At 43.8% G+C, this 9,533-nt stretch overlaps 1 non-coding gene and 1 pseudogene across 1 annotated transcript; both read right to left on the reverse strand.

The window, feature by feature from the left end:
- Positions 1-1,011: 1,011 nt before the first annotated feature.
- On the reverse strand, positions 1,012-1,930 carry LOC124103719 (cyclin-dependent kinase 5-like; annotated as a pseudogene).
- Positions 1,931-4,664: 2,734 nt separating this feature from the next.
- Positions 4,665-4,788, reverse strand: LOC124103803 (small nucleolar RNA SNORA27). The gene has a single exon (XR_006855284.1). It is a non-coding gene; the product is annotated as a small nucleolar RNA SNORA27 (small nucleolar RNA).
- Between the last annotated feature and the right edge of the window lie 4,745 nt (positions 4,789-9,533).

Here is a 9,533-nt window from a genome sequence, read left to right on the forward strand (position 1 = left end):
ATCGGAAGACATCAGAGGACAGGTCTCTCCCAAACCTAGAGTTCAGGTGTGATGGCCTAGAGGAGGCTCCGTCAGTAGCTACTGACTGGGTACAGCTGCAAGAAGACTCTTACCCAGAGCCCAGCAAGAAGTGGTGAGGAGGAATGGGGATGACAGAAGGGTTCTTCCACTTCTAAGAACACAAGCTGGTGTCCTGCCTTTGAAGGCCATGATTTTTCTCACATTTGGGACCAAGCATGGCACACAGCCTGTCTCCATGGGAGCAGTTCTTGCTTCCTCAGCTCCCGACAGGAGAAGGCGGCCTCAGCTGGAAATGATGAAGCTGAGAGCAGGCTCCCTTCCTCCTCCTGCCAGGAAGGACACACCAGGCCCGGCCTCAGGCCCATTTCTTGCTTTTGCTGCACCCCTAACCATTGGAAAATTGGCAGAGAAGGAAGTGGGAGAGGAAGTGTTCCTCATAGAACCATACCTTTGGGTCTCTCCTATCCAAGCCTGCAGGCTTGGATATGGGGTGTTGAAGAGGGAAAGGTCCATGGGGGATGTGGAGGGCCACAAGGAGAGACCCATGCCTTTTCTCCTCATTCTGGTGAAAGACATCTTTGATCTCAGATGCTAGCTGCTTAATCCCTAGGGACTATGTCTGGCTTTCCTGGACAGAGGGAGGATGGGGTGTGTATAAGTGCAGGGCCAACACTGCCTTGAGCCCAGCAGGGAGGAGTGGGATCAAGGGTCAAGGCCTCATGATCCTGTAGTCTCAAAGCCACTTAGAGTAGCAGAGAGTTGTGCATGCCTGAGTTGGATGAGGGGCTGCAGAGGGTGGTAAAAGTGGAGCAGGGATCCCCCAGCACCCCCTTCAGAACTACCCCACCACTACATCAGTAGACTGTGGGAAAGGAGCCAATTTATGAAATTAAATAAAGTCCATGGGGGGAGTGAAGACCCCTTGACCCTGGCCAGGCCCAGCACAGCTGGAGCTCAGCACCCTCCTTTCCACCCCTCCCACGAGGGGTCTTAAATAGGCCAGGAGAGGGCCTGGCATCCAGGGGTCCCAGAGCCTAGGGGGGGACAGAAGTCAGAGAAGTAGGAGTGCTGCAGGGCCTCCTCTACTGAGACACATTGGACAGGGTTACACTTCAGGAGATTCTGCAACAGGTCCCTGTGGCATTGAGCTTGGGCACGGCATTCACCAGGGATGTTGTGGCGGGATACATTGGGTAGGGCTTGTAGTCTGGCAGCTTAGTCATAGCGGGCCACTGCTCCTCAGTTGGTGTCCCCAGCAGCCGGAAGATCTTCTTCAGTTGGTCATCCTCATCATTGCCAAGGAAAAGAGGTTGCCCAGCATTGGCCAGCTCTGCAAAGATGCAGCCAGCTGACCACATGTCCATGGACGTGGAGTACAGTTTGGCCCCAAAGAGGTCATCCTGTGGACGGTACCACAATGTCACCACCTCCAGCAGAGTAACAGCAGACTGGGATCCCAAAGGCTTGAGCCAAACCAAAATCAGCCAACTTCAGCTCCTCATTCCTGTTTATGAGGAGGTTCTGGGGCTTCAGGTCCCTGTGAAACACGTTGCAGCTATGACAGAATCCCAGGCCTTTCAGCAGCTGGAAAAGGAATGACTTCAGAATCTCAGGATCGAGGTCACCATTGCAGTTGTCAAAATACTTCTTCAGGTCCTGATCACAGAACTCAAAAACCAAAGTCAGCTTCTTGTCACTATGCAGAACGAAGCCTGACGATGTTCTTGTGCTTCAGCTCCTTGAGGAGGCAGATCTCCCTCAGTAGGCAGAACTCGGCACACCCTCATCATCATCATCCAGCCTCATCCGTTTCAGAGCCACAATCTCATGGGTCTCCCGGTTTGGGGCCTTGAATACAGTTCCATAGGTGCCCTTCCCCAATCTTCTCCAGTTTCTCATATTTCTGCATTGCAGTGGCCACGGCAACCCCTGCAGGCCCTGGGTTCTAAGACTCCGGCCCCTTGAGTTCTTTATATATCCTGGAGATTAATGATCTATCTGAGGTGTAGATGGCAAAGATTTTTCTCCTGTTCTATAGGCTCTCTCTTCACGTTCTTGATTGTTTCCTTTGCTGTGAAGAAACTTTTTAGTTTGATACCATCCCATTTATTGATTCTTGATTTTACTTCTTGTACTTCAAGAATCTTGTTGAGAAAGTTGGTTGCTAAGCCAATACAATGGAAAGCTGGGCCTACACTTTCTTCTAGTAGCTTCAGGGTGTCTGGTATAATGCCTGGGTCCTTGATCCACTTTGAGCTGAGTTTTGTGTAGGGTGAGAGATAGGGGTTAAATTTCATTCGGATATTATGGATTTCCAGTTTTCCCAGCACTATTTGTTGAGGAGGTTATCTTTTCTCCAGTGTATGTTTACGGTGCCTTTGTCTAGTATGAGATAAATGTATTATGTGCATTTGTCTCTGTCTTCTATTCTGTTCCATCGGTCTTCATGTCTGTTTTGGAGTGCTCACCTTTTCTTAAGCTATCATGGGTGCATCTCTTTTCCTTGCAGTCAAAAGAGACTGAGAAACTGATGTGACTCCATTTTGGGAAAACCAGCCTCTACCTCAGAGCAGGGCCTGTCCAAAGGGGGGATGACCCTTGTTCTTGGAAAACCCACAGAGCATTCCTAGGTACAAGCTACCCTGCTGAGTTATTTGTCTGTAAAAAACAGGAGAGGTCTGAGGCGCCAGATGTCCCTGACTCAGCAAACTAGTTCCTGGAAAGACCAAAGAATTTTTGAGGCCTAAGGCCAGACCGTGATGACCCAAGCAACTCCCTAACATCAACTAATCAGCGTGAGACAGGGAAGATACCTGGAAGGCCAGGTGAACGCCCCCCCTAGTCTCGGGAATTGATAACATGTTAGGAAACCGTGTGGTTTAGCACGTACACCCTTGCAACCCCTTGTGGCTTAAACCAATCAGTTCAAATGTATCCACGCCTTTTGAACTCACCAATCACCCTTATCCAACTTGTTCCCGCCAATGAATGTGCTAATCAATGTTAAGAGTTGTTGTTTGATTTTCCAGCAGTATGGAATGATTTGCTGTGTGATGTTGTGACACACAGAATATTCCTAAAAACCTATAAAATCTCACTGAACAAAAGATCAGGGCTCACTCCTCAGGACCTCTGTGTCGGAAATGGTTGTAAGTCCAGGCTCGAGCTTGCAATAAAGACTCTTGTGTGTTTGCATTGGATTCAGCTCCTGATGGTCTTTCGGGGTCCCCCAAATCTGGTATTACAAGACTAGGCTACAACAGGAGCAATGGTTTGTCACTTTATGAGGTAAAAATACTTCTTATAAAACAGTGTGGGGGCTGGAGTTGTGGCTCAGTGGTAGTGTGCTCGCCTTGCATGCATAAGGCACTGGGTTCCATCCTCAGCACCACATAGGAATAAAATATATTGTGTCCATCTAAAAAAAAAAAAAAAACTTAAAGGGCTGGGTTGTGGCTCAGTGGTGGAGTGCTTGCCTAGTGTGTATGAGGCACTGGGTTTGAGCCTCAGCACCATATAAAAATAAATGAAAGTAAAGGTATTATGTCCATTTACAACAAAAAAATATTAAAAAAAAAAAAAACACAACTTAGTATGGACCCCTAAGTACACACTTGTAATCCCAGCTACTCAGCAGGCTGAGGCAGGAGGATCACAAGTTTGAGGCCAGCCTAGGCATCTTAGGCTCTGTCTCAAAACAAAAACAAATACAAGCAAACAACAACAACAACAACAAACTCAGTTGATCTTCTTAGAAATGAACTTACATACTCAAAATTATGTCCATATGTCACTAAACAAAAGTTGACCAGACCAATTTTTTTAATTGCAATAATGGGGATTAAACAGAAGAGCACACTACCACTAGTATATGGTCATCACAGGACTGATGAGCAGTTTAAAAGCTTTGGGAAGTAAACTAGTGAATTTTGAGAAAAATGGAGAAGAGTTCATGGACATTGATGCTCAATGTGGCCACAGGAAGAAACATACAAATCCTTAAATCTGTAAACATTTAAGGTCATGAGCCCAGCCAAGATGTCCTTAAGTATTATTGGTTTTATTGTGCCCACCTCCCTGCCCCACCCCCCAATTCATATATGGAAGTGCTAACTCCCAGTGTCTCAGAATGTGACCTTATTTGGAAATAGGGTCATCACAGATGAAATTAGTTAAGATGAAGTCATACCAGAGTAGGGTGGGCCCCTAATTCAATACAACTGTTGTCCTTATAAAACAGGGGAAATTGGACACAGATGCTGGCACAAGGAGAATGTTATGTGAAGATGAAGACAGAGGTCAAAATGATGCTTCTACAAGCCACAGTTGTAAGATTCCTAGCAAATCATGAGAAACTAGGGGATAGGCAGGGAATTGATTCTCTCTCACAGCCCTCAGAAGAAACCAACCCTGTTGAATCCTTGATCTTGGATTCCTAGCTTCCAGAACTGTGAAATACATTTCTGTTGTTTAAATCTCCCAGTCTGTGCCCAAGCTCAGATATTTACATCTATGTGTGCTTTCCTTGAACCAGCTATAATGTAATAGCTTCTGCCAAGTATGCTTCCAACAGCATGTCAAACAATGTGAAAACTTAAGAATCCCAACTAGCATAGTAACTTGTTATCTTGTTTTGTTTCCCAATTTGTTTCCTCTAACTTACAAAACAAACACTCAATTTGCCTGAGCTTTCAAAGGACATTTTCTTTGCTCCACTTAAATAATCAATAAAGACATTTCACCAATTAGCAAAGTGAAAAGGGGGTGAATGTAGTAGTATTAGATCCAACCAACTACAACCATGTAAGTAAAAATTTCCTACTTAGGTCTGAAGTTTTTTTTAAAAAAGTGGTTTGGAATTACTTGGCTATTTCACCTTAGCATTACTTTAATAAATAATAATAATCTCTATACACTGATTATAATGGATAAGGAACATTCCTAAGTACCTTATGCATAACAGGAGATAATAACTAGGAGAAAAGAACTATTATTATTTAAATGTTAAAGATGAAGAAACTGAGACTCAAGAGAATTGTCTATAAATGCAGTCAGTCAGTAATGGAGCTGACCTCAGACCCTAGTCTGCCTTAGCACAGAATTCATATTCTTTGTTATAATGTTCTTCTGCTTTCTGAATGGGTTCAGGATCTAACATAAAGAAAGCTCATGGAGTATTAGATTTCTCCCCTTGTCTGACTTGGTCTATTTCCCCCACCTCAGCACTAGGAATTGAATCCAGGATTTTGCATTTGGCTAGGCAAATGCTCTACACAGAGCATCCCCAGTTCTATCTATCTATCTATCTATCTATCTATCTATCTATCTATCTATTTTAGTACCAGGGATTGAACCCAGGGGCACTTTACAACTGAGCTACATCCTCAGTCCTTTTGTTTTTATTTTGAGGGTCTTGCTCAGTTGCTCAGCCCTCAAACCTGAGATCCTCCTGCCTCAGCCTCCTGAGTCACTGAGATTACAGGTGTGTGCCACCAAGGCCTACTGATTTAATCTCTTTGCAACCGACATAAAAACTCTTGCTCATTCTGCCTGCGTTTTCCAACTCAAGATGAAAGAACAGTAACTGGCACACAGTAAGTGCTCAGTAAGCGTTAGCTGTTATTAATGTTGAATTGTAGATGTTCTGTCTGGCAGTAGAAAGCATTATTTCATGACTCCTCTATTGTTAACTGTGGGTACTTTGAAATGTTATTGGATGACCACTAGTAGGGTAGGAGCTTGGAAGGTAAAGTTGATCCAGGAAAAAGGGGAGAAGCAAGATGGAGAGGCTGAGGCTAGGGCCGTAGAAGCAGGAATGTGACAGAGAAAGCAGTTGGCAGAATGCCAGGCTCCACTTTGTCTTTGGTGTGGCTGTCTCTGGGGGTTGAGCAGTGGGGGTGGGGGTGATAGTCCCTCTACTCCTGATTGGTCAAGTCACCTTGCTTTATGCTTTATTTCCTCCCTTCTTGGGTAATGGGGAGTCTGAAGCTTGTGGTTACATGAAGCTTCTTGGAATTCTTCCAGAAAGAGGGGAAATATATGAGGTCCTGGCACACAAAGATTCAGCAGGTGAAGCAGTCAGTGTGAGGACAGAGTGATTATGCACATGATCAGCACCATAGTGAGGCTGGAGGTCTTTGAATTTAGGTGTAAATCCCAGCTTTCCCACTTCAGCAACTTTGTGATGGTGGGCAGGTAACTTACCTGCCTGAGTCTGATTTCCTCTTCTGTAATTAGGATGATAAATAGCCCTTACTGTATAGGCATTTTATGAGGGCTTTGCCAGATAATGCATTTGCATGCTTAGCATAGTGGCTAATAAATAGCTGTTATTATTGTTATTAAATGTTAGAGTTTGACTTCCTCTCTGCCTAAATGTGTGGATTGCCCAGTCTCTTCCTTTACCTTCTGTTTCCCCCATCCTGAGCATCTGGGTCAAATGCCCCTAGATACCTTTCCTTTTCCCTGAACCTTCCCAGTGGGCTTGGCTGTCTGACACTTCTGGCACTTCTGGGCAGCCCCAGGACAGTGGAAAGCATCCTTTCATGACTTTAGGATGGCCTTTTTGTTCCACAGCCCAGGAAGGATTGATAAAAGCCTTATCTGAATCACATTCCATTACGGGATTAAATCAGACTTGCTCTGAGGACTTCTAGCTGCTATTCCAGGCTATATGCCGGCAGCTCCTGATTATTGCCTTTGGCCCAATCTGAGGTCATCACACTTCTTGATGCCCAGGGGACTTTCACAGGCTGGGGCAAGGAGAGGTTTGGGCAGCCAGTGGGGATTAGTTTCAATTAGCAAGCACTGCCTGAGTAGGGGTTTACAGCCAGGCACACCCTAGGCACTAAGGGGGAGGAAATAGGAAAGACCCAGACACTTACTCAGCCAGCTCTAATCTGAGGCAGCAAATAATGAACTGCATGAGTGCAGTAAACAGGGATGCAGATCAGCAAACGGAGTTGTTAATGGGGCAACGGGATAGTGTGTGATTGATTGCAGGGTGGTTGCTAAATTTTTCTGAGCCTCATTACTTCATCTTTGAGTTTGGAATATTAACATTTACTTCAAATGATTATTTATTTATTTATTTATTTAGGCACTGGAGATTGAACCCAGGGGCATTTTACCACTTTGTTATATTCCCAGCCCTTTTGAATTTTTGAGACAGGTCTTTGCTATATTGCTTAGGGCCTTACTAAATTGCTGAGACTGACCTCAATCCTCCTGTCTCAGCTTCCTAAATGGCTTGGATTACAGGCAAAAGAAACAATAAGAGAGGTAAATAGGGAGCCTACATCCTGGGAACAAATCTTTACTCCTCACACTTCAGATAGAGCCCTAATATCCAGAGTATACAAAGAACTCAAAAAATTAGACAATAAGAGAACAAACAACCCAATCAACAAATGGGCCAAGGACATGAACAGACACTTCTCAGAGGAGGACATACAATCAATCAACAAGTACATGAAAAAATGCTCACCATCTCTAGCTGTCAGAGAAATGCAAATCAAAACCACCCTAAGATACCATCTCACTCCAGTAAGATTGGCAGCCATTATGAAGTCAAACAACAACAAGTGCTGGCGAGGATGTGGGGAAAAGGGTACACTTGTACATTGCTGGTGGGACTGCAAATTGGTGCAGCCAATTTGGAAAGCAGTATGGTGATTTCTTGGAAAGCTGGGAATGGAGCCACCATTTGACCCAGCTATTCCCCTTCTTGGTCTATTCCCTAAAGACCTAAAAAGAGCATGCTACAGAGACACTGCTACATCGATGTTCATAGCAGCACAATTCACAATAGCAAGACTGTGGAACCAACCTAGATGCCCTTCAATAGACGAGTGGATAAAAAAAATGTGGCATTTATACACAATGGAGTATTACTCTGCATTAAAAAATGACAAAATCATAGAATTTGCAAGGAAATGGATGGCATTAGAGCAGATTATGCTAAGTGAAGCTAGCCAATCCCTAAAAAACAAATGCCAAATGTCTTCTTTGATATAAGGAGAGTAACTAAGAACAGAGTAGGGACGAAGAGCATGAGAAGAAGATTAACATTAAACAGGGATGAGAGGTGGGAGGGAAAGGGAGAGAGAAGGGAAATTGCATGGAAATGGAAGGAGACCCTCAGGGTTATACAAAAGTACATACAAGAGGAAGTGAGGGGAAAGGGAAAAATAATACAAGGGGGAGAAATGAATGACAGTAGAGGGGGTAGAGAGAGAAGAGGGGAGGGGAGGGGAGGGGAGGGGGGATAGTAGAGGATAGGAAAGGCAGCAGAACACAACAGACACTAGTATGGCAATATTTAAATCAATGGATGTGTAACTGATGTGATTCTGCAATCTGTATATGGGGTAAAAATGGGAGTTCATAACCCACTTGAATCAAAGTGTGAAATATGGTATATCAAGAACTATGTAATGTTTTGAACAACCAACAATAAAAAAAAAAAAAGAACACTTGCCTAGGCAGGCGTGGTGGTGCATGCCTGTAACCCCAGCAGCTGAGGCAGGAGGATTGAAAGTTCAAGGCCAACCTCAATAATTTAGCAAGGCTCTAAGGATTTAGCAAGACTCTGATTCAAAATAAAACATAAAAAAGGGGCTGGGGATGTGGCTCAGTGGTCAGCAACCCTAGGTTCAATCCCCAGCAACATGAAAAAATTGTAAAAAATAAAAATAAAAAAGGGCTGTGAATGTAGTTAAGTGGTAGGGTACCCCTGGATTCAATCCCAAGTACTTCAAATAATAATAACAACAATAATAAATTTAAAGAAAAAAATAAAAGGGGGCTGGGGTTGTGGCTCAGTAGTAGAGCACTTGCCTAGCATGTGTTAGGCACTGTGTTCGATTCTCAGCATGGCATGTAAATAAATAAATAAAATAAAAGATCCACCAACAACTAAAAAATATGTTTTAAAAATTAAAAGTAACCTTTTATAAATCAAGTTTTATTTATTTACTTATTTGCGTGTGTGGTGCTAGGGATTGAACCTAGGGCTTTATGCATGAAAGGCAAGTACTCTACCAACTGAGCTCCATAAAACCAGGGTTTGTAAAGTGAAAAAACAAAAACAAAATTGCAGGGACACACTCCTGTTATTTCCAGGTACTCTGGACTCTGAGGCAGGAGGATTGAGAATTCAAGGTCTATCTGGGCAACATAGTAAGTCTTTGTCTCAAAAACAAAACAACAGACAGGGCACTGGGTGCATGCAGGTGCACACCTACAATTCCAGCAACTCAGAAGGCTGAGACAACAGGATCCTAGATTTGAGCCCAGCCTCAGTAATTTAGTGAAGCCTTAAGTAACTTAGTGAGATCCTATCTCAAAATAAAAATTAAGAAAAGACTGGGGATATACTCAGGGATAATGTTCCCCTGGGTTCAATCCCAAGTACCAAAAAGGAAAAGTGTGGGGGGAACCCCAGCAAAACACACACACTAAAAAAAAAAAAAAAAAAAAAACTGCAGCAGTTCTTGGCCTTTTGCTGTATC

Source organism: Marmota monax, unplaced genomic scaffold (assembly GCF_021218885.2).
Source record: "Marmota monax isolate L192 unplaced genomic scaffold, Marmota_monax_Labrador192_F-V1.1 WCK01_AAM20220418_F8-fsc00006, whole genome shotgun sequence".
Lineage (NCBI taxonomy): Eukaryota > Metazoa > Chordata > Mammalia > Rodentia > Sciuridae > Marmota > Marmota monax.